This window comes from Dermacentor silvarum, chromosome 10, assembly GCF_013339745.2.
Source record: "Dermacentor silvarum isolate Dsil-2018 chromosome 10, BIME_Dsil_1.4, whole genome shotgun sequence".
NCBI lineage: Eukaryota > Metazoa > Arthropoda > Arachnida > Ixodida > Ixodidae > Dermacentor > Dermacentor silvarum.
In genome coordinates, this window is record NC_051163.1 from 71,737,136 (window position 1) to 71,757,300 (window position 20,165).

The window sequence follows — 20,165 nt, forward strand, 5'->3', positions numbered from 1 at the left end:
AGGGGTTACGTTCCCAGTGTGCCCCCCCCCTGGCTATGCTACTGACAAGCATGCTGCAAGGCAATGGTGGTCTAGTCTGGTACGGTTGGAAATGCCTCTCTCAAGTTAATTGCCTAGAATTGTTAGAAAGCTATATTGTGGCTCCAGGTGTGTATTGTACAGAATGAGTGATGCACGAATGATGGATGTCGCTACACCTATTGCCACCTGCAAATGTGAAGCACCATTCAGGCACACAGCAGTAGTGGGCAGTAGCACAAGTAAAACGGCACAATTGGCAAGGCTTCATTATGCATACACTGGAGTTAAATGTCATTTGTGATTAAGATGCCTGGGACATGCATATGAGTATGTTTTGTTTGTGTGGCTATTATCTGGTTTCCGTGCATCCCCTGAATGGGCTGTATTATTGTTGCATCCCCCTTGACAATAAACATTTGCTTGTGAGTACTTGTTCTTGCTGCCTTTCTTATCGCATTTTTTCTTGATGCTCAGGTCCCTGTCTTAACAATGCGGCCTCTGGCTGTTTTACTTTGAGTAATATAGACTTGTATGGCATGAACATATCTGAATATAAGCAGTATAAGCACTCAATACCAGAGCTTTTGAAAGCTGCTATTATGAAATTGATGGTCAAGCTCAGAAAGGGTCAGCTGAAGCGGCCACAACCAATGAGTTACTGAAGCTATAAGAGCTGCTTTTCTGAATAACTTTTCAAAGACAAATACAGCAATATGTGTGCCACATTTTGCAAGAATTTGCGTTTATCTGACACATACTCGTTTTTAGAAATTGTCCCAAGTGTCACAAGCACACCGAATGTAGAAGCTTCAAAGTAATACAATGAAAGCCACACCCCTCGACCATGTGGAAGCAAAAAATCTCCTAAGGTAGGGCACAGCTCATTGAGTTAAAAAGAAAAAAAGAAACAAAGACACATGTGGTCGTTTATTGAAATTCCTATTTATTTTTAAAAGTGCAATTCAGAACAAGTTACTGCACAGTGTATTAATGTACATTCACATGTCCCTCTGCATGCAACACAATGTTGAACATATGCACTAATCATGCATGCCTTCCACCAGTGTGCATTATTTGGATCGAAACTGAGTGAATCAAATGGCATGTGGTTCATTTCTAGTTCCAGGTATAACTTGCCGGCTGATAGCACTAAGGACTAGAAACAATAAACAAATTGACATTAGTTAGGTGGTTTCTTTTAATGCAGTGAAACCTAACTGATGTCCGAGTACGCATTCACAAGACATGTACACATGAACATGTCACTAAAATACTTCGAAGCCTGATACACACACACACACACACACACACACACACACTCGCTCACTCATTCATTCACTCACTTATAAAGAAGCTACCTGACACCACAAATAGCTGCACTTCTTACATCTGCGCGGCAGCTAGTTCTTTTTCTTAGAATCTGCCTGAGAAAAGAAAAGCTTGAGCATTACGCGCGTAGCGCCCGTTGGCTCCGCGCCGTCCGCGAACACTCAGCACCGCAGCTAAAAAAGCCGCGTAAAACAGAAGACAAGTGGTAATCCGTTGAGTCGACGCCGTACGAGTGCGACTTCGGCACGACTGTGGACGAGGATTCACTAGCTAGCCGCTAGCATATCGTGGCACAGCGGGAAAGGCCCCGAGCACGCGTCCGTGCGGAGAACCACAGATAACGAAAAGGCGATGGCTTCGCGGCGGCCGATCACCGCCGTTCTGCGCACCGGTGCACGTGATTCTTTTGTGTGGTATAAAGGCCGATGGCCGCCCAAATGCTACTCGTAAACACACATACCGACGCATGCGCAACTACGAAGAGCAAGATGTACGGGCGTCATCACCAGCGCCGACGACAGAGGCGCCATAGAATAAAGAACCAACTGGTGGCGCTTCGCGGACTTTGGCTTCAGTTTCACTTTTAGTTGATACGAACAGACGCGAGGACACTCTGGGCCGAAGCCATCGAAGTCCTGCATGGTCTGCTTCCAAATTCAGATGTCGGGGCCGATCTTGCAGTGCGACAGGGCATTGTAGTCTGCGAGACGAACAAATCGACTATTATATCACTTTGAAGAACTTAATTGGCACTCTAGAAATGTATAATTTCGCAGTAAAAAGGGAAAATTTTGAACAATAATGCATCTCTCATTGCTCGTTTACTTCCAACGCATGTGTAAAATAAAATAAAATAATACAGCGAATAAGAAATAGAACTCCGTTTATGCTAAAGGGAGGTTTGTCTCTTGGAAATTCCCTTTTAAAAACGATGTAAAATTGAGGCTCTCCCTCCTTATTTCCTCCCCATTTTGCGAAGGAGCAATATGGAGGACGCTAACCATTTCTACACCACTGTAAGGGAGCACGGTTTTCAGGCACCTAGTCCCAAGGGAGGTTGCAGCCCTTAAATTTCCTTTTCGGCTTATTTCAGTTTACAGTGAAGGAGATGCTTATAGCATCCATCCATTCATGTTCATCGTCCCAGCATTCTCTGGGTTTGTTTTCCTTCTGGTATTTCGCGCGAGCATCGCACGTGTTGGCGCGCTTGTACCACCTTGGGCTGTACGGTACCTCGTCGTCCGAGTATCGCCGAACGACATCCTCGACGAACCCAATCACTTTAGGCCTCTTTGCAGGCAGGCGAAACCTCTTCATCAAACGCCCGTTGACACACAGCAGCGTCACATTCACTGTCGGTGTCGGTAGAATCATCACTGGACTTGGAACTTGTGTCCGAGTCGGAGCTGTCACTATCTAGTAGCATGAACAAAAGCGCACGGCGCGTCGCAGCATCCATGCGGTCCATGTTTTCCATGTCTAATGCCCGCGACCGGAAACAGGCGACCATGACAGGAAGCAGAGGCGGGTGAAGGAAATACGTCACGCGGACTTCCGGTGAAATCTGCCGATTTCGGCGGAGCAGATATTTTTGCTCCACAGAGCCATCCGGAATCGGCGGCTGGTCCCAATCTGCCATTGGAACACACAACTCACGCTCCCATTCTGCCATTGGAATAGACTTGCTCCACACAGAGCAGAAATACTTGATCTGGATCTACCATTGGAATTCAACATTAAAGGGTCCCTGAAACAGTTCGGACAGATTTTGTAGACGCGTAGGGCACAGCTACCGTAAAACATTCGCACAACAATTTGTGTGAAGCGTCTCGTTTAAGAGACCTACGGACGATTACCTCCTCCCTAGCTATGCTTTTTCTCAGCTCGTTCGCTAAGTGATCAGGGCTAAGCAGCCTCCACGTCACTGGCCTTACGTCATGATATGACGTCGTGCTACTTCCGGTTTTCATGGAGCAAGCGTGCGAAGCCTCTCCAACCTCTTCGCCAGCCACTCGATCCCAAGCGAGAGCTTCCAAGTCGCGTGCGTTGCGATCATTCTGTCGCCGCGCCAAGCGCGTATGCTATTTCGGTAGCCACAGTCGAGCTGGGCCTTTTTACTGATGGGTGGAAGCGTTTAAAGCCCTTGTACATTACTATTGCTGTGATGACAGAGCTTCAATCAGTGCAGACGTAAGTGAGCAGAGTCAGCGACCGGATCGGCCGACCCGCGATATAGTCCCTATATAAGAAAAGTACCGCGATCCTTTGATGAACGCCGCTTCTCTCTCTTCTGTATCTCCGATTGGTCGATGATAGCGCGTGCTTTCACTTATTTATATTTTTTTCCGCCTCAGAGCCATGTCGAAAGTCCTAAGCGCAGCCGCAGTCGCCGGCGGCGGCGGCGGCGAGCGCCCGTCCTGAGAGCTTCAACGTGGACTTTCTAGGTGCGCCACCGTCGACTAGCCTTCGCAAGCAAAAAGTAAAGAAAAAACAAGCGCTTTAGGAGAGGAGACGGCGGAGGAAAGAGTAGATGGCGGTACTTTTCTTATATATGGACTTTAAATCGGCCTGCATGGTCCAGCCACCTGGTGGCGCAGAGCTTAACCAGGCAAACAAATAGCTAATATTGCTGTAACATTTTGAACATCTAACGTTTTCACGATTACGCTCCTTCCAAAAATTTACACCAGCTGCAAAGTAGAATACACTTAATTACTTCTATATTAGTTGTGTTTGGTTAGGCTCTGTGTCACCAGGTGGCTGCACCATCCAGGCTGTTCACATTTCCACCTCCACTCATCCTGTAAAACGCCCGGCGCTGTCAGCTTGCACTTGCGTTTGCCCGGATACCGGACACGTGAATCACTACTGTGCTGTATAGTAATCCTTCGACGTTAAGTGACCGCCGCAAACGCGAAGATGCCTGTGTCGATCGGATACCCACAACCAGCACTGCAGCCAATTCGCTCGCATGTTTGCCTTGTAGAGGGACACGATGTCGCAACTTGACATGTCGCCGATCGCTACGTTTGCAGCCCACAACGCGAGGGAGAACCACGGTGCTCGCGAACACATAGATTGAGACCAACACTGACCGCGCAGCTCGCGTCAACACGGAGCACGTTGTAACGCAAGGAGACGACACTTGCTGTGTGCCGGAAGTGCTTTCAAGAGCATAGTGATACACTGTCCTTGTGCATTCTCTTTCTCTTACTTTCCTTTTGTAAAAACAAACTAACATTTGAACTGTTACGAAGAACATCTGTTCACAATCGTGTCGGAAAAATTACCGATGACGTGCCCTGAGAAGCTAATCGAATAGCCAGCCCTTCTGACGTAATATGGTCAAATCGCGTAAAATGGTCAGGGGCGGCTTAAAACTCATCCGAGTGGCGTACTGCGATCGGTAGGGATGTGCCTTTTCAAACCCTTGTAATAAATTACACACTTTACGCAGAGCACTTAAATGCGTCAATTATTGATCAGAAGGACCTAGCCTAACGACTCGGTACAGTTGTACAAAATCTTCAAAATCGTTTCAGGGTCCCTTTAAGACGCACCACGCGGATGACTTCAGGTCATCCGGGGTGCCGCTGTGATTGCGAAATGCCGTCTGGCACGACCTCATAGTCCAGTGCGCCAATACAACAGATGATTAACTTAGAGGGTCCGAAATAGCGTCGTAACAGTTTCTCGCTAAGTCCTCGTCGGCGTATCGGAGTCCAGATCCAAACATGATCGCCCGGCTGGTACTCGACGTTGCGTCGTCGAAGATTGTATTATCGGCTGTCGGTCCTGTGCTGGTTCTTGATGCGCAGGCGGGCGAGCTATCGACCCTCTTCGGCGCGCTGTAAGTGGCTTAATGGGCCTTCCTAGTTTGGTTGCACCTGAACTAGTATAGCCCCACTAGCTCCCGGCGATATATTTTTTTTCTTGCCGGTGTCAGGCACCACTCCATACCTGAAAATGTGGTGGACTGGAGTAGGATTCGAACTTACGACCTTCAGATTTGAGGCTGCGTATTCTACCTCTGCTCCACGCCACCAACTTCATCAAAGTCATCAAGCTTCATCAAAGTCACTCTCTCACCAGAACAGGAATTGGCCTCCCTGGTGCAGTATTCGGCCACTACCTCCCTCATGACTCCGACAATTAACCCATGGCCCTCAGTTCCCAGTGGCTGCGGAGCACCTGACCAAGGCGGCGGTCAGACCTGCTACGCGCCAGAGGGTGCTAAGAATCTCTGGGTCAAGACAGGCCGCGAATGGAAACTGAACCTGGCAACGTTCAACACGCGCACCCTCTCGAGTGAGGCTAGCTTAGCAGGATTATTTGAAGAATTATCAGGCATTTCCTGGGATATTATTGGCCTTAGTGAGGTTAGAAGAACTGGTGAGGCTTACACAGTGCTGACTAACGGCCACGTCCTCTGCTACAGAGGTATTCCAGATAAGAAAGAACCCGGGGTAGGATTTATAGTGCATAACAACATAGCGGGCAACATTGATGAATTTTACAGCATTAATGAGAGGGTAGCAGTCGTCGTAATAAAGCTGAATAGGAGGTACAAAATGAAGGTAGTACAAGCCTATGCCCCAACCTCTAGTCACGATGATAAAGAAATAGAACAGTTTTATGAAGATGTTGAACTAGCAATGAGAAAGGTGCGAACTCAGTATACATTAGTCATGGGCGACTTCAATGCAAAAGCGGGCAAAAAGCAGGTTGGTGAGCAAGCAATTGGCAACTACGGCATCGATTCTAGGAATGCAAGAGGAGAGATGTTAGTAGAATTCGCGGAAAGGAATAGGCTCCGAATAATGAATACCTTCTTCAGGAAGCGCAGCAACAGGAAGTAGACCTGGAAAAGCCCTAATGGGGAAACAAGGAATGAAGTAGATTTCGTACTCTCTGCCGATCCAAGCATAGTGCAGGATGTAGAAGTGTTAGGTAAGGTTAAGTGCAGTGACCATAGGTTGGTGAGTTCTAGGATTTCTCTCAATTGGAAGAGAGAGAGAGAGAGCGAAATTAGTCAAGAGAAAACAGGCCAACCTAGAGGCAGTAAGGGTAAAAGCAGACCAATTCAGGCTGGTGCTTGCAAACAAATATGCAGCTTTAGAAAAGGAAGATAAAGACAACATATAGGTAATGAATGAAACCTTAACTAGGTTGATCTCAGAAGCAGCAATTGAAGTGGGAAGTAGGGCACCAAGGCAACCAGTAGGTAAGCTTTCCCAAGAAACAAAGGACCTAATAAAGAAACGACAGAAGATGAAAATGTCCAACTCAAGAGATCAGATAGAATTCGCTGAACTGTCAAAACTAATCAACAAGAAAAAAGTAAGGGATATTTGAAATTATAACGTGGGAAAGATTGAGGAAGCCGTAAAATATGGACGCAGCATTAAATCAGTCAGAAGAAAGCTTGGCATAGGACAAGGCAAGATGTATGCACTGAAAGATAAGCATGGTAATATCATCAGCAATTTCGATGACATAGTAAAAGCAGCGGAATAATTCTATACTGACCTGTACCGTGCCCAAAACAGCAAAGCTACTTTCATTCAAAATAGTGATGAACCGGATACAGAGGCTCCTTCTATAACTAGCGCTGAAGTTAGAAGGGCCTTCAAAGACATGACCAGGGGAAAAGCTGCTGGATAAGATGGAATAACAGTAGATTTAATCAAAGATTGAGGAGATATCATGCTTGAAAAGCTTGCGGCCCTTTATACGCAATGCCTCACAACTTCATGTGTACCAGAGAGCTGGAAGCACGCCAACATTATACTAATCCATAAGAAGGGAGACGTTAAACAACTGAAGAATTGTAGACCCATTAGCTGGCTTTCAGTATTGTATAAAATATTCACCAAGATAATTTCCAATAGAATCAGGGCAACACTTGACTTCAGCCAACCAAGAGAACAGGCTGGCTTCAGGAAGGGATATTCTACGATGGATCATATCCATGTCATAAATCAGGTAATCGAGAAATCTGCGGAGTACAATCAACCTCTCTACATGGCTTTCATAGATTATGAAAAGGCATTTGATTCAGTAGAGATACCAGCAGTCATAGAGGCATTGCGTAATCAAGGAGTACAGAAGGCATACGTGAATATCTTAGCAAACATCTACAAGGATTCCACAGCTACCTTCGTTCTGCACAAGAAAAGTAGAAAGTTACCAATCAAGAAAGGGGTCAGGCAAGGAGACACAATCTCTCCAATGCTATTCACTGCATGTTTAGAAGAAGTATTCAAGCTCTTAGACTGGGAAGGCTTAGGAGTGAGGATCAACGGCGAATATCTCAGCAACCTTCGGTTTGCAGATGACATTGTCCTATTCAGCAACAATGGAGACGAATTACAACAAATGATTGAGGACCTTAATCGAGAAAGTGTAAGAATTGGGTTGAAGATGAATATGCAGAAGACAAAGATAATGTTCAATAGCCTGGCAAGGGAACAAGAATTCAGCGTCGCCAGTCAGCCTCTAGAGTCTGTAAAGGAGTACGTTTATCTAGGTCAATTACTCACAGGGGACCCTGATCACGAGAAACAAATTTACAGAATACAATTGGGTTGGAGTGCATACGGCAGGCATTATCAAATCCTGACTGGGAGCTTACCACTGTCGTTCAAAAGAAAAGTGTACAATCATTGCATTCTACCGGTGCTAACATATGGGGCAGCAACTTGGCGGTTAACAAAAAGCTCGACAAGTTAAGGACCGCACAAAGAGCAATGGAACGAAAAATCTTTGGACTAACGTTAAGAGACAGGAAGAGAGCGGTGTGAATCAGAGAACAAACGGGGATAGCCGATATTCTAATGGACATTAAGCGGAAGAAATGGAGCTGGGCAGGCCATGTAATGCGTAGGATGGATAACCGGTGGACCATTAGGGTTACACAAGGGATACCAAGAGAAGGGAAGCGCAGTCGAGGTCGGCAGAAAACCAGATGGGATGATGAAGTTAGAAAATTTGCAGGCGGAAGTTGGAATACGCTAGCGCAGGACAGGGGTAATTGGAGATCGCAGGGAGAGGCCTTCGTCCTGCAGTGGACATAAAATATAGGCTGATGATGATGATGATGATGATGATGATGATGATGATGAAGTAGGTGGCAACGTCGAGATTGTCTTCGTCGGTGACGTCCGGTAGCATGACGTCAAGCGTCGTTGCCGGATTCCTTTCGTAGACCAGGTTGAACGGCGCCACATGCGTCGTTTCTTGCACGGATGTGCTGTATGCGAACGTCACGTAGGGAACGATGGCATCCCACGTCTTTGTTCGACGTCGACGTACATTGCCAGCATGTCGGCGATGGTCTTAGGGAGCTCGGTGAGGCCATACGTCTGCGGGTGGTAGGCGGTGGTCCGGCGATGGCCTTCGCCGGACTTCTGGTGCACCATGACGCGGGAGGAGCTGTGGCAGGCTTCTCCACAGTGGTAGCAGAGTCGGCGGTGATCAATGGTGCGCCAAACTTCAGTCTTTCTCGGGCCGTAGCACTGACCGACAGGTGGGCGCGAAGGCGTCAACGGCGTTGGTAGTGGTGGTGGCTGGTGAATGAATGGCGGCGCCGTAGGGTCCTGGCGCTGGTGCGGAGGGGCGATAGCCTGACGTGCAGCAGCGGCGTAGCTCATTGCTTCCGGCTGAGGCTGCGGTGGTTCGGGAAGTCCGAGTGATTGTTGGATTTCCTCCCGCGCGATATCGGCGATGGAAGCTACTTGAGGCTGCGACGATGGTAGCAACTTTTGCAGCTCTTCGCGCACGATCGCCCTGATGGTCTCTCGCAGGTCGTCGGAGGAGAGTCCTTGGACTTCGGCGTAGTGGGGCGTCGAACGGTGATTGAATTGCCGGTTGCGCATGTCCAATGTTTTCTCGATCATCGTAGCCTCCGACACAAAGTCTTGGACTGTCGAGTGGTAGATTCCTTATCAGTCCGGCGAAAAGCTCCTACTTAACTCCCCACATGAGCAAGCGAACTTTCTTGACTTCGGGCATAGCGGGGTCGGCGTGCTGGAAAAATTGAGCCATTTCCTCACCAAGGTACCTGGTAGCGAAGCTTCCATAGAAGCCCATACGTTCAAAACATGGCGGTTCATCGGCGGTTCGTGGGGCTTAGCGCCATCTGTGTGAGGAGGGAACACTTCCAGCGGAAAAAAAATAATGTGACGTCATATCCGTTAAAAACAGAAGTGACGTCATCTTGTTCTCAAAGGCACGAAGTTTGTTTTCGGTGGCCTGCCACTACAGCTGTATATTCAAATGCCCCGCCATACAACTTGATGGGCGTTGCGAGCTTTCAGCGCCGAAAGCGATGCAGGAAAAGGTCAGCAGTACGGGTGTCGAAATCGCATCCCTGCACAGAATATACTTCCTTTGGAGGCCGATGAACACTTTGGACGTAGAATGCTCGTCCTTTTGTCGGACGCCAAGTCCACAGGCCAGCGCTGTCGCACGAAAACAACTAAATTAAACAATTATTTGGCGGTCGCAACTTACTGCTTTTGACTGAATATGTTAAGAAACAATGAGACTACCCGCGTCACCAAATTCAGACAAATGGCAAGCAAAACAACACAACATGTAAGGGGGGCGTATTGTAACAGGTTAACTTTACGAGCGCGCCTTTCCGCACACTTCAAGAGGTGCATTGCATTGCAAGTGATAGCGGCAACGCCCGCCGCTATCGGTGGGCGCTCTTACGGTGGGCGCTGAAAAAAGGTATTTATTGATAATGATCAAGTAAAATGGAATGGTCTCTTCTTTTCTCGCCATCCGTCTATAAAATTGATTAGGAACTTTATTTTCGTTGAATGAATCTAACTGTCTCTCTCTTTATTTATAAAACGCTTTTTTTCTTTCCCAATGTTTGTTACCTCCAAACATAGTCGCGCTTCAATCGCTGCTCCCATAACCACCCTTGCTGATGTCGGTGACAATTCGCTCTGAACCGCTTTTCGTCCGAAGCTTCGCGCCCTATGTGAATCGACCTTGTCCTTACTGTACATACGGATGATCTCATTCAGGAACTGTACACGGTTCTGCAAAAAGGCTTCAGATCTTTCTTTACGGACCACGCTCGTGAAAGTGTCCAGAAATGCAGATCGAAAGACGGTCCCAGGTTGTTAGTTTACGCTCTCTATTATCGAATCAGGTTCTGGCGCCGTCTTCAAGAGAGAAGTATATATGACGCAGCTTTTCATCGCAGTCCCACTTGTTGGATGTAGCGACCCGCTCGTATGCCTCCAGCCAGCTTTCGGAGTCTTCAGCCGATGATCCAAGGAAGGCCGGTGGCTCCCAAGGTTGTTGCAGCAGGATGAGGGACGCTGGGGCTGCCATTGGGGTCGTTGACTTAGCCTTGATCGATGTGGTCTTCTCGGGAAGAAGTCCGTACTCCGGCAGAACTCCTGGCTGCCTACGGCTAGCTCGATGGTCCTGGGCGACGTTGGCGTTGTCCTCTGGTTTCGGGCTTGGATCGCAGCTTTGCGTGTGTGTTCGGTGCTTGAACACACTAGCACCTTTACTAGATGTCACGTGGTTGTCACGGTGAATAAAACAGTCGCAAAACTGTGAATGACGAAATTGACTTTTTATTGGGCGAACCTGTGCCCACATAAGCAAGTAGCACTTGAAGCACAATGATAGCGGCGAACATACAGCGATCGTCGAAATCTCATCAGCGGCGAAACCCGTCGGCTTTTACACATGAGTAATCGAAGGTTCCAGAGTAATCCTTGGTGCCCGCGTGCCTTCAGAAAAGACTAGACAACTCGCGTTGCTCATACAATCAGATTACATAATCGTCGGTGACAACAGACAACGGATACAAGAATCGATAACGTTCTAGAAACTTCCGATACATGCAGGCGCGTCCTGCGCCACGCGATAACGTTTAACATTTGTTAGTCAGTGGAAAGCAGTCACCGATGAAAGATAAACAAGTACACGTGTTAATATGGCGAGAAGGCTGCTGTCAGACACCACTTTCATGCACGTAGGGCACGTTTTTCAGATCCCGACATTTCCCTAGCTCAAAAACGGACACAACCACAACAGTCAAACGTCCAGCACTAGGGCAGGGAGCGACAGCAGATTAGAGGATGGCTAAGAGGACTAGTACAATTAAAGAAGACCAGCCTGTAACGATAGAAACAGAGCGTTGTGACACATTCGCCTTCTTCCGCCGCCGCTGCCAGTGAGCAAGGTGGGCGTTGACGACCACGGTGGCGTTAGTTCGAAGAATCACAGCCTGGTGACGCTAGCCGCCGACGTCGACGAGATGCAAATCATGAGTGACAGGATAAGCGTGTCGGCGGAAACAACTATAGCTATTGATTGGCTATCGATTAGCTATCGCAAGGTATTGGCCACGTATTTTTTTATTTATTGATACTGCAATCCCAGGAAGGGATTTTCGCAGGGTAGGCGTACAGATACAAGCACGGATCAAATATTTACAAACATTTGTGCTAGGATAAGCACTACCCCGTCATCCCGAGCATTTTCCGGGAATTATTTACTATTGATCGATTATTAATTAGTTGCTGATTGGCTATCGATTGGCTATGGCAAGGTATTGGCCACGTATTTGGGCTAGGCTAAGCCCTACCAAGTCATCCCGCATTTTCCAGAATATATTGATTATTGATCGATTATTGATTAGCTATTGATTGGCTATCGATTGGCTATCACAAGGTAAAGCGAGGCGCAGCTGTGCGAAGTGACGTCATCGCTAGCGGCGGCGGAAGAGCTAGGCGAAGTGATGCGCTGCTTTGCGGAGGGACGTCATCGCTAGGCGAGTTTTAGTGAACGCTACGCGGGGGAAACGAATAGCTTAAACAGGTATGGTGTTAAAACTCTTCTAGGGGCCCTGAAATAAGGGCTCCACCCGACGAAGAAGTCGGCCCACCTCATTACCAATGAATGTTTTCTTGATCAGCTGCTGTTCCAGCTTCGCTCTGGTTTTTCGTTTAAATTTGTGCATACCGACGCCTCCGTGGCGGGTACAGTATCGCAAGCAATCACGGACGTTCCGCCCCCTCTGCCGCCACGGTTGGGGGCTGGCCTCCAAGCTGCATGTCGGTCTGCTGTGCCCGAACATCTGCACATGACTCTGCCAGGTTCATAGAGCGGCTCTGACGTGGACGGCATGGAATACCGTGGCCACAAACCGCCGGTTGAAGAGGAAACTTCCCAGGACTTCAGCGTGAGTGAGCACAACTGCAATAAGCCGCCTTCACAGCAAGCGTATACATCCCCATCGCTGCTACTGGCAACCTCAATTCCTTCAATAGGCAAACTCTCACGGCCTATCTCGAGAGGCTGGCTGCAGGGTAAAACAGAGAGGTCCGCAATAATTTTAAAAAAGCCTTATTACTGTTCGTGTCTCTACACGATCCATCCTTGACACTTTGAAGGCTGTAAAATGTACTGGGCAATATACTTGTCTGCTCATTCATCGTACCAGGAGGCAGTACCACGGCTGGTGTGATCTACGATGTGGATACTGGCATTGATAATGGCGATCTCCCAACGCTAATATCCTCAACGGTCCATATCACAGACATACACCATTTTGGACGGTCGAGGTGCATAAGGCTCATTTTTGAGGGAGACAACTTACCATCACATGTGAAAGTGGGATATGTGAGACATCCTGTCCGCGCATATCCCTAGGCCATTACAGTGCCGTAAATGTCAGAAAATCGGACACCTAAGTGCTGTGTGTGCTAACAAGAGGACATGTCCCCGCTGTGGTGGTGATCATGATGAGTCAACCTGTGATGGGTCTAATATTAAATGCCCTAACAGCGATGGGCCGCATAAGGCAACCTCGAAGGAGTGTCCAAAATTAAAGACCGTGCTAAGGAAATGGTGCGAGATCACTCTACACACAGACAAGTGGCTCCCAAGATACACCCCCGCCAGAGGCGCTCACGTAATCGCAGGATGAAATCAGCATCCACAACAGGACAACCGGTGCCTCGTGAAAAGTCAACGCGCGCTCCTGTTATACCTGAATCGTCAGGGCCACCTCTTGTCGCATCTACTCTTCTGGACACCACCGAACACCTGAACACATGAACACCAACGCTGCCTAATGATCTAACCTGGAACGCGCATGTCACAAATCGTGTCATCTGTTAACACCTTGGCTCTTAAAACGTCATCCTACGTCACGCGCCACCAGAACTAAAACTGCTTGCCTACAAGTCATTCGTACGCTCTAAGCTGGAACACACATCTGTCATCTGGAGCCCTAACCAAAATATCTAAGAAATTGCCTAGAATCAGTACAAAATCGGGTCACAATAGAGATTCATTCATTCATGCCATTCATACAATACCAGTGTATCATCGTTAAAAGCAGAGTCAGGCATATTGCCACCAGCAGTAGTAGGTACTGTACAGTACTAAGAGACCGGCACGGACAAGAAGAAAGAAGTGCGCGTGCTTCTCCGCCCACTCGATAGCCAGCTCCCATGCAGCGCCATGCTTTTCAGGAGCCGCTACCCTCAATGAACGTCGCGTCGCCCGTTCTCTCACAAGACACGTGGCAAAGTGGTGGAGGTGCTGGGTATTCCTCACCGATGTCGCAGACCCCTTCTGGCAGTGGAACCACTACCCCAGTGCCAACTGATACGCCGGTCCATCGGGCCAGCCGTAGGACCGGGAACTGCCTCCTGAAGACCCCGCAGCGCTTCAGACCATCTCAACCGGCATGAAAAGCGCCGCAATGACGAACGAGTACACACTTCAGAATCGACGGGTTCCAAAGTCGTTCCATGGCAAGGTTTTCGAAGACGTCGAAGCCTGGATGGCTGACTTCGAGCGCGTCGCCGAATACAACAAATGGGACGACGCAACTGAACTTAGAAGTGTCCACTTTTGCCTCGAAGACAGCGCACTAACATGGTTCCAAAACCGTGAACAGCAACTGACGTCGTGGCGTGAGTTCCGCCGTCAGTTACTAGACACCTACGCCAGTGTTGATCACCGCCAACAAGCCGAACGAGCAATCCTGGTCCGCGTTCAGCTTTCCAACGAAAGTGTTACCATGTTCGTCGAAGATATGACGCGCCTCTTCACACGAGCAGACTCAGGAATGACCGAGGACAAGAAGTTGCGTCACCTGATGCGAGGAGTGAAGGAGAAGCTCTCCGCTGGTCTTGTGCGGAGCCCTCCGAAGACTGTCGCCGGATTTTCATCTGAGGCTGTAAGTATGGAGAAGATGCTTCAGCAACGATCGAATTTCTACGAGCGGCAAGTGAACGTGGCATCCACCACCGATATTTTCACGGCCACCAGAAGCAACGATGACCACCTCCGCGAGCTCTTCCGCACTGTCGTGCGTGAAGAAATACAGAAGGCTTTCGGCACTTCACAAGCGGTGGTGAGCTCTATTGAGAGTGTCGTAAAAGATGACGTTCACCAAGCGCTCCGGTGCCCCTGTCCTCCTGCTTACACCGCGCCTGCACCGACTGAACACCGCCGTGCGACCTATACGCAGAAGCACTGGTCTTCCCTGCACCATGTGCACCCCCGCTGTTAGTTCACGCGGCTCATCCGGTTACACATTCATCTGCCCAACCGGTACAATACATCGCTGAACGACGCGCGTCTCCAGCGTTTCCCTCCGCCGCTCCTACCGCTGTGTTTCCGCAGGAGCAACCAGTATCATTCGCCGTCGATCGACGCATGACCCCTCGGAAGTCGGATGGTTGGCGCACACTGGACCGCCGGCCTCTCTGCTTCCACTGCGGTGAGGCAGATCATTTGTACCACCAGTGCCCATACCGACGCCTCGCATTGCGGGACTTTTCCACCTACTCACAGCCACCCCAACTTGGCCAACGACCTCGGGAGATAGAAGATTATCTTGCTCAACAGCGCATGCCACCGTCTACCGGGCGACAGTCCCGCTCGCCGTCACCACGGCGATTTTCACTACCACCCCAGCGATATTCCGGCACACGATCGCCAAGTCCCCGCCAGGAAAACTAACCACAGCGACCTTTGGGGGCGAGGCCGCTGGCAGTCGACACGCTGAGGACCTCCGATCGACGCGAACGAGCGAGGGACACCGATCCGACGTCAACTGCCGATGAACGGAATAACCGTCTTTCGCTCGACATACCGGTGGTGATCGACGGTTACGTGGTTAGCGCTTTAGTAGATGCTGGTGCGGACTATTCTATCTTAAGCGGGAAGCTGGTGACGTTTCTGAAGAAAGTAATTAACCCTTAGCATGGCTCGCAGATTCGTACGGCTGGTGGTCAAGTCGTTACTCCACTGGGAACCTGCACGACAAGAGTTTGGATTCGAGGATCCATATTCGTGGTGAGCTGCCTTGTCCTACGCGCATGCTCCCGTGATGTCGTGCTCGGGATTGATTTTCTGCAAGAATACGGCGCTGTTATTGATCAACGGGGGGGGGTGTAGTCACCATCTCAGCAGACCGAGCAGTCGACGGGTACGACCACAAGCGACGAGACGACGCCCTTCGTGTCTCCATCGAAAGTGTTACGCTTCCTCCGCGAACCAGTGTCCTAGTCGAAGTGATGTGCGGTGGAATGCGCGAAGGTGAAGTGGTCGCTGAAAGTAAGTTATCGCATCTACTGATGCAAGGTGTTTGGGCTGCTAGAAGTGTGCTACAGCTTAGTGATGGCCGTTCTCAGTTGCTTGTCACCAACTTCTGTAACGAGCATCGACACATCTTCCGCGGTACTTCGATAGCGTTTGCCGACCAAATAGAGAACGTGGCGGAATGTTTTACCTCTGAAGCTGTGGGAATGGCTGACAAGTCACTCGCCAACATCGACATCAATTCAGAGCTATCGAAAGATAACCAGGCATCACTTCGGGAGCTCATGCTTGAATTCAGGGAATGTTTTGCAAGTTCGTCTAAAGTTCGCCAGTCTTCAATCACAAGACACAGGACCATCACATGCGATAACGCACGCCCGATACGCCAGCAGCCCTACCGCGTGTCGGCAAAAGAACGCGAGACGATTCGTACGCAAGGCATTAAAAATGCTTGAAGACGGCGTTATCGAAACTTCCGACAGCCCAGGGTCGTCTCCGCTCGTTCTCGTCAAAATAAAAGACGGAAAGCTACGTTTCTGCGTTGACTACCGGAAGCTCAACAACGTAACTAAAAAGGACGTGTACCCTCTGCCACGTATCGACGACTCGTTAGACAGACTGCGGCGCGACCAGTATTTTTCATCACTCAATTTGAAAAGCAGGTACTGGCAGATCGAGGTAGACGAACGAGATCGCGAAAAAACTGTCTTTGTGACTCCCGACGGCCTCTACAAATTTCGAGTGCTCCCTTTCGGCTTGTCTTCAGCCCGAGCTACTTTCCAGCGAATGATGGATACTGTCCTCACTACACTGAAGTGGCAAACTTGTCTTGTGTACCTTGATGATGTGGTCGTATTTTCTGAAACGTTCGATCAGCATCTTCACCGCCTGCGGAGTGTGCTAGAAGGGATTCGATTGGCTTATCTTAGGCTTAAATCAGAAAAGTGCCACTTTGGTTATGAAGAGCTGAAGTTTCTCGGACACGTCGTAAGCGCCAGAGGAGTCCGACTCGATCCCGACAAACTAGCCGCGGTAGCAGCATTTCCTCCTCCTGCCGACAAGAAAGCCGTGCGGCGCTTCCTGGGCTTGTGTGCGTATTATCGCTGTTTCATTGAAAACTTCTCGTAGATAGCAGAACCCCTGACTTGCCTTACAAGGGATGACACGCCATTTACCTGGACGAATGAGCAACAGGCGGCCTTCGCTGAACTCCGACAGCGCATGCAGTCAGCACCCGTCCTGGCACATTTTGACGGCGTGGCTGACACCGAGGTGCATACTGACGCCAGTAACATCGGTCTTGGCGCAGTACTCGTCCAACGTCAAGACGGCTATGAAAGAGTGATAGCTTATGCTAGCCACTCGCTGTCCCGTGTCGGGGCAAACTACTCTACCACAGAAAAAGAGTGTCTAGCGGTGGTGTGGGCGATCACGAAGTTTCGCCCTTATCTCTACGGCCGTCCCTTCAAAGTGGTGACACACCACCATGCTCTATGTTGGTTGGCGAACATACGCAATCCTTCAGGACGACTGGCACGGTGGAGCTTGCGGCTACAGGAATTTGACGTCGCTATTGTTTACAAGTCTGGGTGGAAGCACGACGCTGACACACTGTCACGTGCAACCACCGAATTAGTCCGTCGAGAGTCAGAGGACGATGACGGCTTCTTGGGTGCCATGACTGCATCAGACTTAATTAGACGGCAGCATGACGACCCTAAAATTCGACCTATCATTGATCACTTGGAGGGCCGCTCAACAACCATACCACGCCATCTACATCGCGTATTGACGTCCTTCTGTCTACGAGATAACGTGCTTTACAAGAAAAATGCCCGTTCGAACGACCGAGCCTACCTCCAGGTAGTTCTTCAAGACTTCCGGGACGATATTCTTTCGCTTGCCATGACGAGCCCACATCTAGCCACCTCGGCTCCTCACGAACGCTTGCTAGAGTGCGCGAGATGTATTACTGGCCCGGGCTTTCGGCAAGTGTCACTCCTTACGTTAAAAGCTGCCGTGAATGCCAACGACGAAAGTCACCGCCCATGAAGCCCGCCGGGTTATTGCAACCCATTGAAGCACCTCATCAGCAATTCGACCAAGTTGGCTTGGACATTCTTCGGCCTTTTCCTCTGTCAACCGACCGCAAGAAGTGGGTGATTGTTGCAACTGACTATTTAACCCACTATGCCGAGACAGAGGCGCTCCCACGAGCCACGGCTTTTGAGGTAGCACAGTTCTTTATGTGTCACTTTGTATTGCGTCATGGTGCCCCATCCACTGTCATCACAGACAGAGGGATGGCGTTCACAGCACAGACCATGGAGGAAATTTTTCAATTGAGCAACACCAGGCATCGAAAGACGACTGCTTACCATCCGCAGCCCAATGGACTTAGGGAGCGATTAAACAGCACCATCACAGACATGATTCCTATGTATATCGACGTCCAGCACAAAACATGGGATCGCATCTTGCCTTACGCAATCTTCGCGTATAATACCGCCGTACAAGAGACGACGCGGTTCACACCATTTCGCTTCCTTTACGGCCGCGATGTTCAGACGATGCTGGACGCTATGCTTCCATGTCCAGACACCGCACATCTAACGACTGACGCCGAAGAATTTGCTGAGCGTGCTGAGGAAGCCCGCCGGCTCGCGCGGCTGCACATCGCTCAGCAGCAGTGCGCAGATGCACGGCGTTATAACATCCGCCACAGACACGTGTGCTACAATCCCGGAGACCAAGTGTAGGTGTTGTCCCCTGTTCGCCGCCGTGGCCTTTGTGAAAAGTTGATTAGCCGCTATTTTGGCCCATAAAAAGTGCTGCGTCGCATTAGTGACGTTAACTACGAAGTAGTTCCGGACAGTGCGGCGCCAGCACGGCGTCGACAACAACCTCGCCTTGACATAGTGCACGTTGAGCGCATGAAACCATATGTTACGCGTGTGCGATTATTATTTTTTATTCATCTTTGTACTTACGCTACTGTTTGCAACCTGTCTGTTTCATGAGACTGTGCCCGTCGCGCTTCAACATTGCTGTGCTTTCGTTTTATTGCGATAGCAATTATATGGACACTCCAAAGCAGATTTCTGCCGTCGGCGTCGCCGTCGCCGTTGCCGTCGCCGTCGCCGTCGCCGTGAGGTTCCGTATGACGTCAATGGAGATGAAATCGCCGCCGCGCGCCGCCGAACGCTGTATGTGCGAGTGAAAGGGAGCGAGGGGCGCGTCTTTCACGGGGAGTGAACGCACGGCGGAGAACAAACGCGCGTTCTGCGCCGTGCTCGCTTAAGGGCTGCAGAAGTAGGCGTCTCTTGTTCTCCTTCACAATCACCATGTATGTAGAGCAAACGCGCCTTCTTCCGAGGAGCGAGAGGCCGTGGGGGAGGGGGAGGGAAGGGAGGCGACGTTTAGCTGCGGCACCAAGTGCCTATTTATATCAGAGGCTCCGGCAACAGTCACCAACGCCGCACGCATTTTGTGCGAACGCGGGCAAAACGCCGACGGCGTCGACAACAGTGCTGTGTGTTGCCGGTGCTGCTGCATGTCCAAGTTTGTACAGCGGATAAAACTACTATCCTTACTTCGTATAGCTCTCTACTAAGTTGCTATCGCAATTGATGCTTCGCCTTTCGGGTGAAACTGCGACAATTTTTTCCTGTAGCTGTCATTGTGTCCTTTGCACGAGCATCTGCCTTGACCACGCTTTTTTCCCCTCCTTTTATTACACCGCTTCTTGAGCATCGAGCCGATGCTCTCTCTGAGGAAGGGGGGAAATGCCACCAGCAGCAGTGAGTACAGTGCTAGGAGGCAGGCACGGACAAGAAGAAAGAAGTGCGCGTGCTTCTCCGTCCGCTCGATAGCCAGCTCCCAGCGCCGTGCTTTTCAGGAGCCGCTACCCTCAATAAACGTCGGATGGCCCCTTCTCTCACAAGGGACATGACAATATTAACCCTGGCTTGTCGGCGTCGTATCGCTAGTTTGTACTTATTCCATCAGTTGTTTTACAGCTCACTTTATCATCCACCCTACATCAGTCCTCCGGCAGGCATTTCACTTTGCATTGGTCATCCCCTCCAAGTCGCCGGGCCACGTGCGCACACTACCACTTTTGCCTCATCATTTTTCCCACGCTCAGCCACTGACTGGAACGACCTTCCACACGACATCGCCACAATCCCCTGCCCTTCCACATTTTTGAAATG